This window comes from Pristis pectinata, chromosome 2 (genome assembly GCF_009764475.1).
Source record: "Pristis pectinata isolate sPriPec2 chromosome 2, sPriPec2.1.pri, whole genome shotgun sequence".
Lineage (NCBI taxonomy): Eukaryota > Metazoa > Chordata > Chondrichthyes > Rhinopristiformes > Pristidae > Pristis > Pristis pectinata.
This window is the reverse complement of record NC_067406.1, coordinates 41,919,028-41,930,057: the sequence shown is the minus strand read 5'-3', so window position 1 is coordinate 41,930,057 and position 11,030 is coordinate 41,919,028. Positions and strand designations below refer to the sequence as shown.

General features: G+C 42.2%; 1 protein-coding gene across 1 annotated transcript in view; it reads right to left on the bottom strand.

Annotated features, from left to right (window-relative positions):
* Nucleotides 1-11,030, bottom strand: part of LOC127579985 (involucrin-like) — a 513,761-nt gene that overhangs the window by 475,421 nt on the left and 27,310 nt on the right. The window lies entirely within an intron of this gene.

Genomic DNA, 11,030 nt, shown 5'->3' with positions numbered 1-11,030 from the left:
TGACCACGCGTAGAATTTAAGGGAATGCGTGAATTTTCACGAGAAATAACATTTGTCGCGAAATTGGCACAGTTAACTCAATGCGCTCCTCATGCGTGCAGGGACAATGATTCCCGGATACGATTCATGTAACTAATGGCACCATGATTGTGGTAACTTCCCCTTCCAGCTTTAAGAGCATAAATTGTATTGTTCTGAATCCAACTAACTACTTTCAAAATGTTCTCATAAAGTTCAACTATGCAACTATTTTGATTCTTAGCAGTTTTGTTAGTGGTGTAAAGGCATACAGTTGATATTGGATCATCTGACTTCAACAGTCACTATAGACTGTGTATAATCAAGCACCACCCAAAGTCCATTGATTCAGTGAAAACCCATAATGAGTTCTCCTGCATTTAACAACCCAAATATTCGTGCAATGGGGACATCCATAGTGACATTAATAGGAGCTAACTATTACTGGAGGAATCAATATGGTGATGATTGGCCACACAGGCAGTACACATATGCCCAAAGGTGGAATCTGCAAGAACATTTGCAGAGAAAGTTCAGATTCACAAATTAAGTCAGGGTATCAATCATGAATTTTTAGACACAAGAGACTGCAGATGCTGGAATCTGGAGCAAAAAACAACCTGCTGGAGGAAGTCAGCAGGCCAAGCAACATCTGTGGAGGGAAAGGGATCATCGGTATTTCAGACTGAAACATTGCGTCAGGACTGAGAATGGAGAAGGGAAATTGCCAGTATAAAGAGGAGAAGGGGAGTGGTGAGGCAGAGGGCAGAGGTGATTGGTGGACTGGGGGCGGTGTTGAAGGATGAAGGGCAGATTAAGCCAGGTAGGGGAGGGGGAGTAGAGGAGTAGGGAGATATGATAGATAGACAAAAGCAAGAGGAAGGTGGAGCCAGGAGGAGGGTAAAGATGGAGACAGCTGCTGGAGGGTGATAAGCAGGAACTCAAAGGCTACCAGTGCTGGAACCTGATAAGGAAGGTGATAATGGGAAATATTAGGGTAGAAGGGAAAGGCAGAAGAAACCAGGACCAGATAGGGGGAGAAATGTGTGGGTTGTAGGTGGATGGAACCAGGACGGGGATGGAAGTGGGTGATGGGGGCTGGAGGGGGTGTGGCAAAGGGGACAAAAATAGGGGGACCATGGAAGGATCGGAAGGAGAGAGAGAGAGAGGGAGAGTGGGGGGGAACAACCCATGATGAGGGAATTTTTAGACTGCAGCTGTAGCTTGGGCTCCAGTCTCCTGTGCTTCTCAATAATGTCATTGGATCAGGACATAAAAACATATATATATTTATATATATATATATATTTATATATATATGTAAATGCATCTTGTTCAGATCATATGAACATGTTCTATCACAGACTTAGGTTTTTCAGAATCCGGTTTATTATCATCGACATACGTCGAGATAGTTGTTGTTTTGTGGCAGTAGTACAGTGCAAGGCATGAAGACATAAACATTACTATAAGTTACCAATAAATAAATAAATAAAATTGCGCAAAAGAGGAACAATGAGGTAGAGTTCATGGGTTCATGGACTGCTCAGAAATCTGAAGGCAGAGGGGAAGAAACTGTTCCTGAAACATTGAGTGTGGGTCTTCAGGCTCTTGTACCACCTCTTTTTTTTCCTTTTTTTTCCTTTCTCTCCTTACCTTTTATCCATCCCCCGTTGGATCTGCTCTCCCCTCCTCCCCCACACCTGCCTATCACAGTCTCTTACCTGCATCTACCTATCACCACCTTGTGCCCACCCTGCCTCCCCTCTTTTTTCCACCTATCACTGCTCTGCTTTACTCTCCTATGTATTGGGCTTCCCCTTTTCCTATCTTCAGTCCTGAAGAAGGGTCCTGACCTGAAACATTGACTGCCTGCTTTTCTCCATGAATGCTGCCTGGCCTGCTGAGTTCCTCCAGCATCAGAGTGTTTTTCATCTCTATTCCAGCATCTGCAGTCCCTTGTTTCTCTTTCATATCCTTGTACCTATTCAAGTGTCTTTTAAACATCGTAATAGTACCTGACTCTACCACCTCCTCTGGCAGCTAGTTCCATATACCCACCATCTTCTGTGTGGAAAAACTTGTCCCCGACATCCCCTTTAAATCTTCCCGCTCTCACCTTAAACCTTTGCTCTCCAGCTTTAGACTTCCCTCCTCTGGGACTATCTACCTTATCTAAGACCCTCATAATTTTATATACCTCTATAAAGTCACTCCTCAGCCTCCTTTGCTCCAGAGAAATCATTCCCAGCTTATCCACTCTCTCCTTATAACTCAAGCCCACCAGTCCAGGCAACAGTCCTGTGAATCTTTTCTGCACCCTCTCCAGCTTAACACATCTTTCCTCTAGCTAGGTGACGAGAACTGCACTGAATACTCCAAGTACAGCCTGACCAATGATTTCTACAACTGTAACATGACATCCCAGCTCCTATACTCAATGCATTGGCCAATGAAGGCAAGCACGCCATTCACATTCTTCACCACTCTGTCAAACTGTGTCACCACTTTCAAGGAATTATGCCCTTGTACCCAAGATCTCATTGTTCAGTAATGTTCCCCAGGGTCCTGCCATTCACTATATATGTTCTGGCCTGGTTTAATTTCCCAAAATGAATCACATCGCACTTGTCTGAATTAAATTCTGTCAGCCTTTTCCTTGCCTACTTTCTCAATTGATCGAGATCCTGTTGTAATCTTAGTCAATCTTCTTCAATGTCCATTATACCACCAATTTTGGTGTCAGCTGCAAAATCAATAATCATGCCACTTACATTCTCTTCCAAATCGTTAATATACGCTAAGAACAATAAAGGACCCAACACCAATTGCTGTGGCATACCACTGGATGCAGTTCTCCAGTCTGAAAAGTAACCCTCAGGCTCTTGCCACCATGCCAATTTTGTATCCGATTTATTATCTCACCCTGAATCCCATATATTTGAACCTTCTGGACCAAACTACCATCTGGGGTTCTTGTCAATGGTCTTGCTAAAGTCCATGTAGACAATGCCCACTGCCCTGTACTCATCAATCCTCTTGGCCACCTCCTCAAAAAACTCAGTCAAATTTGTGAGATGTGATTTCCCATGAACAAAGCCATGCTGGCCATTAATCCTACCCTTTCCAAATGCAAATAATTCCTGTCCCTCAGAATCTCATCTGGCAACTTCCCCACCATTGATGTAAGACTCACTGGCCTGTAGTTCCCTGACTTGTCCTTGCAGCCCTTCTTCAATAAAGGCACAATATTATCCACCCTCCACTCTTCCAGTACCTCACCTATTGCTAACAAAGATACAAAAGTTTTGCCAGGGTCCTAGCAATCTCCTCTCTTGGTTCCCACAATGTCCTAGGGTACACCTAGTTGGGCCCCAGGGATTTATCCACCTTTATGCTCTTCAAGCCCACTAACACCTCCTCCTTTGTGATGTCAATACATTTCAGGATATCACTGCTCTCTTCCCAGAACTCACTAGCTTCCATGTACTTCTCCACAGTAAATACAGGCAGGACGTATTCACTTAAAACCTGGCCCAAGTCCCTTGACTCCACACATAGATTATCACATAGATCTTTAAGTAGACCTACTCTCTCCCTAGTTACCCTTCTGCTCTTAATATACATAGACTCTTCCAAGATTCTCCTTTACCTTATCTGCCAGGATATTTCATGTCCCCTTTTCACCCTCCTAATTTCCTTTTTAAGTGTACTCCTACATCCCTTATACTTCTCAAGGGACTCAGCTAATCCCAGCTACCTACTCCTGGCATGTGCCTCCTGCTATTTCCTGAAAGAGCTTCAATATCCCTCTTCAACCAAGGTTTGTCAATCCTGTAGAGTTTCAATGTTCAGAGTTAAAAATTTGCATCTTCTTACAGTATTTATCTTTTTGGACCATATGCTGTTATCTTTCATTTAGTTTGCAATCTTGCTTTGTATTTCATTCTTTGGGTAGTTTCAACTGTAGCTTTCCTTTACTTCTGTCAGGCTCCAGTCCTGAACAGAAGAATCTTGTTAGATTTCTTGATAGAGAAATTAAATGTATATTTTGTGCCAAGCTAAATATTCCTGCTAGTTGTTTATCACCCATAAGCAAAGTCTTTCTGAAGCAGCAGGTTTGATAGCAAATCAGACTGTGCAGAACCATCATAGATAAAAACAGTGATGATTATGAGGCAGTCATTTAATCGAGGAGTTCAGAAGATGACATTAGCATGTCAGCGATTACAATGAAGGAATCATTTCCAGTTTCCTTCCACTTATTACTTATAGTATATTCTGATTATTCAGTAAATCTTTGTTAGTCTTTCTACTTCTGGCTGTGACGCATAGCTGGATAAGATTAAGGATCGTGTTTGCAATTCTCAGTTTTTGACAGTATTGTAATTCCTAATTTATTTGATAAGCACATTTCTCTTGCCGTCAGTAATGCTGATTACTCAAGGATTGGAAGCAACAGCACTAAAGTTAAATTTAGTGTCAAGTCCTATGATGAAGAGAGAACTGAGAGCAATGAATTGGTAAATTGGTTTATTATTGTCACATGTGCCAAGGTACAGTGAAAATCTTGTTTTGCATGCCGTCCAAACAGAGCATTCCATTACAACAGTTTATTGATGTAGTACAAAGGAAAACAATAACAGAATGCAGAATAAAGTCTTACTGTTACAGAGAAAACACAGTGCAGGTAGACAATAAGGTGCAAGGCTATAACGTGGTAGATTGTGAGGTCAAGAGTCCATCTTATCATACTAGGGGACCGTTCAATAGACTTATAACAATTGGATAGAAGCTGTCCTTGAGACTGGTGGTACATGCTTTCAGGCTTTTGTATCTTCTGACCAATAGGATGGGAGAGAAGAGAGAATGTCTGGGGTGGGTGGGGTCTTTGATTGTGTTGGCTGCTTTACTGAGAGTCCATGGAAGGGAGGCTGGTTTCTGTGTCCACAACTCTCTGCAATTTCTTGCAGTCACGGGCAGAACAGTTGTTGTACCAAGCCACGATGCATCCGGATAGGATGCTTTCAACGGAACGTCAATAAAAATTGGTGAAGGTCAAAGGGGACATGCCAAATGTCTTTAGCCCCCTGAGGAAGTTGAGGCGCTGGTGAGCTTTCTTGGCTGTGATGTCTATGTGGCTGGACCAGGACAGGCTATTGGTGCTGTTCACTCCTAGGGACTTGAAGTTCTCAACCCTCTTGACCTCAGCACCTCTTTTGTTTTGCTGACATTAAGGGAAAGGTCATTGTCATGACACCATGTCACTAAGCTCTCTATCTCCTTCCTGTACTCCGACTCATCATTATTTGAGATTTGGCCGATTACAGTGGTATCGTCTGCAAACTTGTAGATAGAGTTAGAGCAGAATCTGGCAGCATCATGAGTGTATGGGGAGTACAGTAGAGGGCTGAGGATGCAGTCTTATGGGGCATCAGTGTTGAGAATAATCAAACCGGAGGTGTTGCTGCCTATCCTTACTGATTACAGTCTGTTGGTCAGGAAGTCAAGGATCCAGTTGCAAAGGGAGGTGTTGAGTCCCGTCTAGGAGTCTGGAGATGAGTTTGGTTGGAATTATAGTACTGAAGGCGGAGCTGTAGTCAATAAACAATAGTCTAACATAGGTGTCTTTACTATCCAGGTACTCCAGGGATGAGTATAGGGCCAGGAAGATCACATCTGCCATAGACCTGTTTTCACAGTAGGTGAATTGAAGTGGGTCGAGGTTGTCTGGGAGGTTGGAATTGATGTGTGCCATGACTAGCCTCTCGAAGCACTTCATGATGCTGGATGTCAGAGCCACTGGGCAGCAGTCATTAAGGCACGGTACCTTATTTTTCTTCAGTACTGGAATTATAATGGTCTTTTTAAAACAGGTGGGAGCTTTGGTTTGAAGCAGAGAGAGGTTAAAAATGTCTGCAAATACCCCTGCCAACTGATCTGCACAAGATCTAAGGACACGGCCAGGGACACCGTCTGGGTCAGATGCTTTCCGTGGGTTCACTCTCTGTAAAACTGATCTTACATCTGCAATGTTGACTATGGGTTCATGTGCATTAGAGGCTGTCGGGGCAGGTGGTGACAGTCCAATCCCCTTCTGTTCAAAACGTGCATAGAATGCTTTAAGCTCCTCGGGAACAGATGCACTGTTGTCGGCGATGCTGCCCAACTTTGTATTGTTGCCCGTTATGGCATGTAAGCACTGCCACAACTGATGGCTTGTCTGGGACTCATTTTGGACTGGTATTGTCTCTTTGCATCTCTGATAGCTTTACAGAGGTCATATATCAATTTCTTGTAAAGGTCAGGGTCACCTGATTTGAACGCCATAGTCCTGGAGTTCTGTAGTGAGTTGATCTCCCAGTTCATCCATGGTTTCCAGTTTGGGAACACCCGGATTGTCGTCTTTGATACACAGTCCTCTACTCACTTGCTGATAAAGTCTGTGATGGTGGTGACATACTCATCGAGGCTGGCTGCTGAGCCTTTGAACATGGACCAGTCTATCGACTCAAAGCAATCATGTAGAAGCTCATCTATTTCCTCAGATCACCATGCTAACAGGAAATGCATTAAAGACTTTTGAAACATTGAAGTCTATTTTATCTCTAAATCAATGTTTCTAATATCTACATATAGCATTATCATTTATTTCACCGAGGCATTGATCAGTATTGATGACTAAATGTTAAGGGAAGTTGAATTAATCCAGTGGATTAATACTTTGGTTGTCATGATTTTTATAATTGCAAATTTTTGACTTCTAAGCAATAAAACCAGTTTATGGTCAATTCCAATGGTTGATAATGATTTGCCAAATGGAGCTATATCTTGGGTGTGGATCATGCAAATTAGATTTACAGCTATAAAAACAGAAAATGCTGGAAATACTGAGCAGGTCAGGCTGCATCTGTGGGAAGAGAAACAAAGTTAACATTTCAGGCTGGAGACTTTTCATCAGAATCAAGGAGGAGACTCTATCCCAATCCCAATGAGGCTGAATACCAGTTTGAGGAACAGTGCTTTATCTTCCATCTGGGCACATTGCAGCCTTCTACACTTTGTCTCCTTCCCAATTTCAAAAGTTTCTTTTGTCTCCTTCCCAATTCTGTGAAGAGGCTTTGACTTGAAACTTTGAACCTGAAGCTATAAGGGAGAAGAAGATGAAATACATGGGTAAACTAGCCAATAATATAAAAGAAAATTCCATAAGTATATTTTTGTTTAGATACATAAAGGGCAAGAGAGAGGCAAAAATGGACATTGGACCACTTGAAAATAATGCTGGAGAAGTAGTAACGGGGAACAGGGAAATGGTAAAAGATACAAGTAACATGCCAGAAATTCAAGAGAGTCAGGGGGCAGAGGTGAGTTTAGTGGCCATTACTAAGGAGAAGATGCTGGGGAAGCTGAAAGGCCTGAAGGTGGAAAAATCACCTGGACCAGATGGACTACACCCCAGAAATCTGAAAAAGGTAGCTGAAGAGATTGTAGATGCACAGTAGTGATCTAGGATCACTGCGGTCAGAGAGGGTCTCAGAGGACAGGAAATTTGCAGTGTGACCCCACTGTTTAAGAAGGGAGGGAGGCAAAAGAAAGGAAATTATAGGCTAGTCAGCCTGACCTCAGCGGTTGGTAAGATTATTAAGGATGAAATTTCGGAGTACTTGGAGGTTTATGATAACATAGGACAAAGTCAGCACGGTTTTGTTAAGGGGAGATCTTGCCAGCCAAATCTGTTAGAATTCTTTGAGGAAGTAACAAGCAGGTTAGACAAAGGAAAGTTGGTGGATGTTATTTACTTGGATTTTGAGAAGGCCTTCGACAAGGTGCCGCACATTAGGCTGCTAAACAAAATAAGAGCCCAAGGTGTTAGAGGCAAGGTACTAGCATGGATAGGAGATTGGCTGACTGGCTGAAGTCAGAGAGTGGCGATAAAGGGGTCCTTTTCAGGATGGCTGCCAGTGACTAGTTGAGTTCCTCAGGGATCAGTGTTGGGACCGCAACTTTTCACTTTAGACATTAATGATCTGGATGAAGGAACTGATGGCATTGTGGCCAAGTTTGCAGATGATACCAAGGTAGATGGAGGAACAGGTAGTCTGCAGAAGGAGTTGGACAGGTTGCGAGAGTAGGCAAAGAAGTGGCAGATGGAATATAGCATAGTGAAGTGTGGGGTTATGCACTTAGGTGGGAAGAATAAAGGTGTAGACTATTTTCTAAATGGGGAAAATATTCAGAAATCAGAGATGCAAAGGGACTTGGGAGTCCTCGTTCAGGATTCCTTCCAGGTTAACTTGCAAGTTGAGTGGATAGTAAAGAAGGCACATGCAACATTAGCTTTCATTTTGAGAGGACTAGAACATAAAAGCAAGGATCTACTGCTGAGGCTTTATAAGGCTTTGATCAGACCACATCGTGAACATTGTGAGCAATTTTGGGCCCCGTATCTAAGGAAGGATGTGCTGGTGCTGGAGAGGGTCCAAAGGATGTTTTCAAGAATGATCCTAGGAATGAAAGGCTTAAGATATGAAGAGTATTTGATGTCTCTGGGCTTGTATTCAATGGAGTTCAAAAGGATGAGGGAGGATCTCATTGAAACCTACTGGATACTGAAAGTCCTAGATAGGGTAGACGTGGTGAGGATGTTTCCACTAACAGGAGAGTCTTGGATCTGAGAATAGATCCAAAACCCTATTAGAATAATGTGATGTTCCTTTAAACATGAGGTGAGGAGGAACTTCTTCAGCCAGAGGGTAGTGAATCTGTGGAATTAGTTGCCACAGAGAGCTGTGGAAGCCAAGTCATTGTGTGTATTTAAGGCAGAGATTGATAAGTTCTTGAATGGTAAGGGGGTTAAGGGTTACAGGGACAAGGCAGAAGAAGGAGGTTAAAAAAGTCATCCATGATTGAATGGTGGAGAAGACATGATGGGCTGAATGGCCTAATTATGCTCCAATACCTTATCATCTTATGGAAACATTAGCTCTTTTTCCCATCCCACAGATGTGGCCTGACCAGCTGACTATTTACAACATTTTTGTTATTATTTTAGATTTCCAGCATCTGCAGTTTTTTTAGTTTTCAGATTTATAGATATAATGGATTGATCAGACTACCCTTATGGTCAATCAAATTGTATGCTTTTTTATAATGAAGACATTATTATAGCATAAAATGGGTCATTCTGTGCTCTCATGCTACATTCTGGAAACAACTCTGTTCTATGGTTTTCCATTCTTTAATTTTAATGACCAGAAAATCATTGCTATATACCATACTTTACCACAGCAAATCTTTCTTCATTTTTGCTGCCCATCCGCATTCTTAAATGGAAGCCAGTATCAGCCGTATATGTTCAGTAGTGACAGCTTCAAGTTCCTAGGTGTAAACATCACCTCTCCTGATCCAGCCACGTAGATGATATGGCCAAGAAAGCTCACCAGTTCCTCTACTTCTTCAGAAGACTAAGGAAATTCGGCATGTTTCTGTTGACGGTCACCAATTTTTATAGATGCACCATAGAAAGCATCCTTTCTGGATGCATCACAGCTTGGTATGCAGCTGTTCCGCCCATGACTGCAAGAAATTGAGAGAGTTGTGGACACAGCCCAGTCTTTCATGAAAGCCAGCCTCCCCTCCATTGACACCGTCTACACTTTGCACTGCCTCAGGAAAGCAGCCAACAGAATAAAAGATACTTTCTACCCTGGTCATTCTTTCTTCTCCATTGGGCAGAAGGTTAAAAACACACACCACCAGGCTCAAGGACAGCTTCTATCCCATTGTTATAGGACTTGAATGGACCTCTTGTACAATAAAGGTGAACTCTTGATCTCTCAATCTACCTTGTTGTGGCCCTTGCACCTTATTTGTCTACCTGCACTGCACTTTCTCTGTAATTGTAACTGTCACACTATATTCTGCATCCTGTTATTGCTTTTCCCTTTGTACTACCTCTATGTACTTATGTTTGGAATGATGTGTATTGATGGCATGCAAAACAAAGTTTTTCACTGTGTCTTGGTACATGTGACAGTAATAAACCAGTTATCAATGTACTGTCTTTCAGCTTATTTGACACTTGAGTGCAAAGTCACACTCCCGTTAGTAAACATAGCTGTGGATCATTTAAGCTTCAATATTATTTGAAGAAGGAATTTTATTAACGGCATGAATGTTAATTTCAGATTGGAGTCCAAATTATTCAGCACTTAATAAAGTCTGTTGTGTCTTTAACAAATCATGATGCTTAGACTATAACATCATAAAAATAGTTTACTGTATTTAGTACTTAACAGGATCTCTTATAAAGTCATAAAATCATAGAGAGATACGGCACATAAGCAGGCCTTTCAGGCCACTGAGTCCACACTGACTATCAACCATCTATTTACAATAATCCTACATTAATCTTGTCAAGGCCATTTTGCCCTGGTTGTTCTGAGCAGCTGATAGAAACTAATGATGAACCACGCATTGTAAGTAGAGTCAGTGTAAGTCAATTCAAGAAGACCATGTGGAAAATTAGTGTGTAAGCTGGGTTTAGAACAAAGAACAAAATAGTATAGAATAGTACAGCATAGGAAAAGGCCCTTCCACCCATGATATCTGTGCAAACATTGATGCCAATGAATCATATCTGCTTGCACATGACCAATTCCCTGCATGTTCATGTACCTGTCTAAATGTCTCTTAAACACAGCTATCGGATCTGCTTCCCACCACCCCACCCCCTCCAGAAGCATGTTGCAGGCACCTACTACTCTGTGTAAAAAAACTCGCTTCGCACATCCTCTTTAAACTTCCCCCCTCTCACTTTAAAACTATGCCGTCCAGTATGTAGCATTTTCACCCTGGGAAAAAGACTCTGACTATCTATCCTATCTGTGCCTCTCCTCATTTTATATACTTCTATCAGGTCTTCCCTCAGCCTCCATAGCTAAGGCTCTAATACAGGCAACATTCCAGTGAACCTATTCTACACCCTGCCCAAAGCTTCCACATCCTTC